Raw genomic sequence first — 7,645 nt, forward strand, 5'->3', positions numbered from 1 at the left:
TAACCTATATGGAACAGGATCCAAACATGAAAAGATATATGTATCAATGAAAGAGATTCTGTACACCTAGGACAAACACAACATTGCAATCAAATTTGCTCTGAGAAAAATGAAAATTAAACTAAGAATACCAACAACAAATAAGTAGACATAGTGTTTGGGGGTTTGTCCTGGCACATTCCACTCTGCTTTACAACCTACAAACAGGACTTCCAGGAAGGCTCTGTTGCTCTAGTAACCAGATTTGGGAATATAGAAATGCTGCCTCCTTGTGGCCGTGTCCTGCAACAGCAGCTTTAAACCCAGAGCTTATGGTCATGTAATAGTCACAATTACTACAGAGCTGTAATGACACCTGCCCTCAAAAAATGTCCTGGTGCAGGTAATGGACACGGGAATCCAGAACATGGCCAATTTTTCAAGGAAACAATTTGAAGAGGTAAGTTTCTCTGTTTTACTTAAAAATAAACGGACGTAGATAAAAGCTCAATATCGGGAATTATTAGACGCAGGCAAATCCAAACTACAAAAAGGTATCACCACCCAACACTCAAAATGCCATCCGTAAAACCTCTACAAACAATACATGCTGAAGGGCTTTTAGAGATCTGTGTACCCTCTAGTTGCTGGTCGGATGTAAACTGGTAACAGCCAGTAGTGAGAACAGAATGGAGGTGCGTTGAAAGGTAAAAATGGAACTACCATATGATCTAGTAGGCCCACTGCTGGGCCTAACCCCGGAGAAGACCAGAATCCAAAAGACACAGGCTGGCAATCCTGCACTGCACCAATATTTAGCATAGCCAAGACTTGGAAGTAACCAAAATGTCCATCAACAGATGAATGTAAAAAGAAGAAGTGGTCCATGTACACAATGGAATATTCGCTATGGAAAACTATGCAACACTGCTCTTTGCAGCACCATAGATGAGCCTAGAGCTAATCACAGAACATGAGGTAAGTCGGAAAGCAGACGACAAATAACCTGTGATATCACTCCTAGGTGTTACCTAACAACGGACACATATGAACATATTTCCACAGAGAAAGACTCTCACAGACTTAGAAAACAGACTATGGTTATCTAAAGGGAAAGGTGGGAGGAATGGATACATTAAGATTAGGGTTACCATACGTATACAAATACATATTAAACACATGTATCAAAAAGACCGACCATATACCAAGGGAGGTCTACTGAACGCTCTGTAATAATTTACACAGGGGCTTGCCTGGCGGCACCGTGGTGAAGAATCCGCCTGCCAATGCAGGGGACACAGGTTCGAGCCCTGGTTCGGGAAGATCCCACATGCTGCAGAGCAACTAAGCCCGTGCACCACAACTAATGAGCCTACGCTCTGGAACCCATGAGACATAACTACTGAGCCCATGCACCACAACTACTGAAGCCCGCAGGCCTAGAGCCCGTGCTCCGCAACAAGAGAAGCCACGGCATGGAGAAGCCCGTGCACCGCAACGGAGAATATCCCCCGCTCACCGCAACTAGAGAAAGCACACATGCAGCAATGAAGATCCAACTCAGCCAAAATATAAATAAATAACTAAATAAAATTTATTTGAAAAAATAATAGTAACTTAAATGGGAAGGGGATCTGTACATGAATAGATATATATATATATATAATGTTCAATTGAACCCGATTGAGTACACCCAGAACAAACACTATTGTACTCATTACCCCAATTTAAAAAATTAAAACCACTAACAACAATTAATGAGACATAAAGTTATTGGGATTTTCCCTGGCACCTTCCATTCTAATTTACAACTTAGGAACACAACTTTCAGGAAGGCTCTGCTGCCCTAGTAACCAGATTTGGGAATGGAGAAATGCTGCCGCCTTGTGGCCGTTTCCCACAACAGCAGCTTGGAACACAGGGCTAACGGTCACTTAAGATTTTCAGTACTTGTAGGGCTCTAAATGACACGTGTCCTCAAAAAATGTCCTGGGGTAGGTAATGGTCAAAAAAGTTCACAACACGGAAAATTTTTCAAGAAATCAGTTTGAAGAGGTAAGTGTTACTCACTCTGTTATTTCAAAAAAAGAAGAACATGGATAAAAGCTCAATATCAGGAATTATTGGTTGGATGCAAATCCAAACTACAAAAAGATTTTGCCACCCAGTATTCAAAATGCCATCCGTAAAAAGTCTACAAACAATGAATGCTGACGGGTTGGTGGAGAAATCCATACCCACTATGCAGTTGGTTGGATGTAAACTGGTAAGAGCTAATCATGAGAACAGAATGGAGCTGCATTTAAAACGTAAACACGGAGCTACCACATGATGCGGCCGATCCCCTAATGGGCCTATACCCTAAGAAGACCAGAATCGGAAAGGCACAGACAGGCAAACATGCACTGCAGCAATACTTACAATAGCCAAGACATGCAAGCAAACAAAATGTCCATCAACAGATAAATGGACAAAGAAGAAGTGGTATACGTACCGAATGGAATAGTAGCCTCGGAAGAAAAATGAACAATGCCGTTTTCAGGACTACAGATGAGCCTAGAAATAATCATAGTACGTTATGTAAATCAAAAGGGAATGACAAATATTCTATGATATCATTTATACATGTTATCCTAAGATTGCTACCAATGAACATATTTCCACAGAAAAAGACACACACAGACTTATGAAACAAACTAATGGTTAACCAAAATGAAAGGTGGGAGGATGGAAAAATTAGGATTATGGGGGTAGCATACATATACTTATGTATGTTAAATGTATATAAACATATAACATATAAACTACATGAAATATATTATCACCAATACATATAAAATATATATAATGACAAAACACCTACAAAATACCAAGGGAGGTCTACTCAACATTCTGTAATAACATACACGGTTAACAGGATCCGAAGATGAACAGACCTATGTATGAATCATTGAGCAGATTCTGTAGAGCCAGCCAATCACAACACTCTAATCAAATTTACTCCGATAAGAAATAGAAATTAAATTTCAATAACAAACATAAGTAAGGAGACATAAACTTCTGGGGGCTTGTCCCAGCACATTCAACTCTAATTTACAACCGAGGAACACCATGTCCAGGAAGACTCTGTTGCCCTAGTAACAAGAGTTGAGAACGTAATAATGCTGCCGCCTTGTGGCTGTTTCCCACAACAGCAGCTTTAAACCCAGTGCTAATGGTCGCTTAATAGTCACAAGGACTGCAGGGCTGTAAATGACACCTGCCCTCAAAAAATGCCCTGGGGTAGGGAATAGGCAAGAAAATTCACCACATGACAAATTTTTCAAGAAGTCAATATGAAGAGGGAAGTTGTACTCACTCTGTAACAAAAAGGAAAAGGAAAAAAGTACATGCCTAAAGCTCAGTATAAGGAATTATTAGCCACATGTAAATCCAACCTCCAAAAAGGTTTCAGCTCACACCAGTCAAATGACCACCAGCCAAAAGTCTACAAACTATCAATGCTGAAGGGGTTTTAGAGAAATGTGTACCTTCTAGCTGCTGGTGGGATGTTACGGGGTAACAGCACTAAGGAAAACTGAATGGAGCTGCTTTAAAAAGTAAAAATTGTGCTACCATATGATGCGGCAGGGCACCTTCTGGGCCTGTAACCTAAGACCACCAGAATCGGAAAGACAGAGGCAGACAAGTGTGCACTGTAGCAATATTGAAATAGCCATGACATGGAAGCAAAAAAAGGTCCATAAACAGATGAATGGACAAAGAAGTGCTATATGTACAGAATGGAATATTAGCCACGAAAAAAAAGTAAAAGAATGGCATATGCAGCACCACTTAATCACACAACGTGAAGTAAGTCAGAATGCGAAAGAGAAATGTCCTATGATATCACTTATGTTATCTGAAAATTCATAAAAAGGAACATATTTCCATAGAGAAAGACAATCTCAGATTGAGAAGACAAACTTACGGTTAAGCCAAAGAAAAGGTGTGAGGAATGGATAAATTAGGATATTGGGGTTAACAAACATATGCTAATACATATAAAAGATATAAGCCCCAAACACCTATGGAATACCATGAGTGGTCTACTGAACACTCTGTAATAACCTTCATGGAAAAGGACACAAAGATCAATAGATATATGTATATGTGTAAATGAACAAGATTCTTTACACCTAGAACAAAAGACATTTTTCAATCCAATTTGCTCTGATAAAAACTAAAAGTTAAAGACACAAACAAGAATTAAGGAGGCTAAAACTTATGGGGGTTTGTCCTGGCACATTCCACTCTAATCTGCAACCTAAAAGCACAACTTGCAGCAAGGTTCTGTTTCCCTAGCAAGCAGAGTTGGCAACGTAGAAATGCTGCCACCCTAAGGCCGTTTCCTCAAACAGCACCTTTAAATCCACTGCTAATGGTCACTAAGATTCACAAGGACTGCAGGGCTGTAAATGACTCATGCCCTCAAAAAATGTCCTGGGGTAGGGAATGGACAAAAAAATCCAAACGCGCCAAATTTTTCAAGAAGGCAATTTGAAGTTGCAAGTTTAGCTCAATCGTAAAAATAAATGAAAAGGACATTGATAAACACAAAACAACAGGAATTATTAGATGCATGCAAATGCAATCTACACAAAGGTATCACCTCACACCAGTCACAATGACCATCAGCAAAAAGTCAGCAAACAATAGATGTTGAAGAAGTTGTGGAGAATAGCGTAACCCCTCGGTCTAAGTGGGATGTAAACTGGTAACAGCCAAAAATAGGAACAGAATGGCAGTGCGTTTCAAGGGAAAAATTGAGTCACCATATGATCCAGAAGAACCACTATTGGGCCTGTCACCTGTGAAAGCCAGAATCAAAAAGACACAGCATGGAAAATCGTGTATTGCACCAGTATTTACAATAGCCAAGACATGGAAGCAACAAAAATGTCCATCATCAGATGAACGGACGAAAAAGTGGTCCATGTACACAATGCAATATTAGACACAGAAAAGAATGAAGCAATGCCGTTTACAGCACCATAGATGAGGCTACAGATAATCACACAACTTGAAGTAAGTCAGAAAGTGAGAGACACATATCCTGTGATATCACGTATCGGTGTTATGTAAAAATTGATAGGAATGAACCTGTTGCCACAGAGAATGACACTCACGAGTTCAGAAAACAAGCTTGTGGTTCACCAAATGGAAAGGTGTGAGGAATGTATAACGGAGGATAATGGGGTGAACAGACATATTCTAATACTTATAAAATATATAATCATCAAAGATATAACGAATACCAACAGAGGTCTACACAACATTCTGTAATAACCTATATGGAACAGGATCCAAACATGAAAAGATATATGTATCAATGAAAGAGATTCTGTACACCTAGGACAAACACAACATTGCAATCAAATTTGCTCTGAGAAAAATGAAAATTAAACTAAGAATACCAACAACAAATAAGTAGACATAGTGTTTGGGGGTTTGTCCTGGCACATTCCACTCTGCTTTACAACCTACAAACAGGACTTCCAGGAAGGCTCTGTTGCTCTAGTAACCAGATTTGGGAATATAGAAATGCTGCCTCCTTGTGGCCGTGTCCTGCAACAGCAGCTTTAAACCCAGAGCTTATGGTCATGTAATAGTCACAATTACTACAGAGCTGTAATGACACCTGCCCTCAAAAAATGTCCTGGTGCAGGTAATGGACACGGGAATCCAGAACATGGCCAATTTTTCAAGGAAACAATTTGAAGAGGTAAGTTTCTCTGTTTTACTTAAAAATAAACGGACGTAGATAAAAGCTCAATATCGGGAATTATTAGACGCAGGCAAATCCAAACTACAAAAAGGTATCACCACCCAACACTCAAAATGCCATCCGTAAAACCTCTACAAACAATACATGCTGAAGGGCTTTTAGAGATCTGTGTACCCTCTAGTTGCTGGTCGGATGTAAACTGGTAACAGCCAGTAGTGAGAACAGAATGGAGGTGCGTTGAAAGGTAAAAATGGAACTACCATATGATCTAGTAGGCCCACTGCTGGGCCTAACCCCGGAGAAGACCAGAATCCAAAAGACACAGGCTGGCAATCCTGCACTGCACCAATATTTAGCATAGCCAAGACTTGGAAGTAACCAAAATGTCCATCAACAGATGAATGTAAAAAGAAGAAGTGGTCCATGTACACAATGGAATATTCGCTATGGAAAAGTATGCAACACTGCTCTTTGCAGCACCATAGATGAGCCTAGAGATAATCACAGAACATGAGGTAAGTCGGAAAGCAGACGACAAATAACCTGTGATATCACTCCTAGGTGTTACCTAACAATGGACACATATGAACATATTTCCACAGAGAAAGACTCTCACAGACTTAGAAAACAGACTATGGTTATCTAAAGGGAAAGGTGGGAGGAATGGATACATTAAGATTAGGGTTACCATACGTATACAAATACATATTAAACACATGTATCAAAAAGACCGACCATATACCAAGGGAGGTCTACTGAACGCTCTGTAATAATTTACACAGGGGCTTGCCTGGCGGCACCGTGGTGAAGAATCCGCCTGCCAATGCAGGGGACACAGGTTCGAGCCCTGGTTCGGGAAGATCCCACATGCTGCAGAGCAACTAAGCCCGTGCACCACAACTAATGAGCCTACGCTCTGGAACCCATGAGACATAACTACTGAGCCCATGCACCACAACTACTGAAGCCCGCAGGCCTAGAGCCCGTGCTCCGCAACAAGAGAAGCCACGGCATGGAGAAGCCCGTGCACCGCAACGGAGAATATCCCCCGCTCACCGCAACTAGAGAAAGCACACATGCAGCAATGAAGATCCAACTCAGCCAAAATATAAATAAATAACTAAATAAAATTTATTTGAAAAAATAATAGTAACTTAAATGGGAAGGGGATCTGTACATGAATAGATATATATATATATATAATGTTCAATTGAACCCGATTGAGTACACCCAGAACAAACACTATTGTACTCATTACCCCAATTTAAAAAATTAAAACCACTAACAACAATTAATGAGACATAAAGTTATTGGGATTTTCCCTGGCACCTTCCATTCTAATTTACAACTTAGGAACACAACTTTCAGGAAGGCTCTGCTGCCCTAGTAACCAGATTTGGGAATGGAGAAATGCTGCCGCCTTGTGGCCGTTTCCCACAACAGCAGCTTGGAACACAGGGCTAACGGTCACTTAAGATTTTCAGTACTTGTAGGGCTCTAAATGACACGTGTCCTCAAAAAATGTCCTGGGGTAGGTAATGGTCAAAAAAGTTCACAACACGGAAAATTTTTCAAGAAATCAGTTTGAAGAGGTAAGTGTTACTCACTCTGTTATTTCAAAAAAAGAAGAACATGGATAAAAGCTCAATATCAGGAATTATTGGTTGGATGCAAATCCAAACTACAAAAAGATTTTGCCACCCAGTATTCAAAATGCCATCCGTAAAAAGTCTACAAACAATGAATGCTGACGGGTTGGTGGAGAAATCCATACCCACTATGCAGTTGGTTGGATGTAAACTGGTAAGAGCTAATCATGAGAACAGAATGGAGCTGCATTTAAAACGTAAACACGGAGCTACCACATGATGCGGCCGATCCCCTAATGGGCCTATACCC

The sequence above is a fragment of the Balaenoptera physalus genome, assembly GCF_965194825.1.
Source record: "Balaenoptera physalus genome assembly, chromosome: 3".
In the NCBI taxonomy this organism is placed as follows: domain Eukaryota; kingdom Metazoa; phylum Chordata; class Mammalia; order Artiodactyla; family Balaenopteridae; genus Balaenoptera; species Balaenoptera physalus.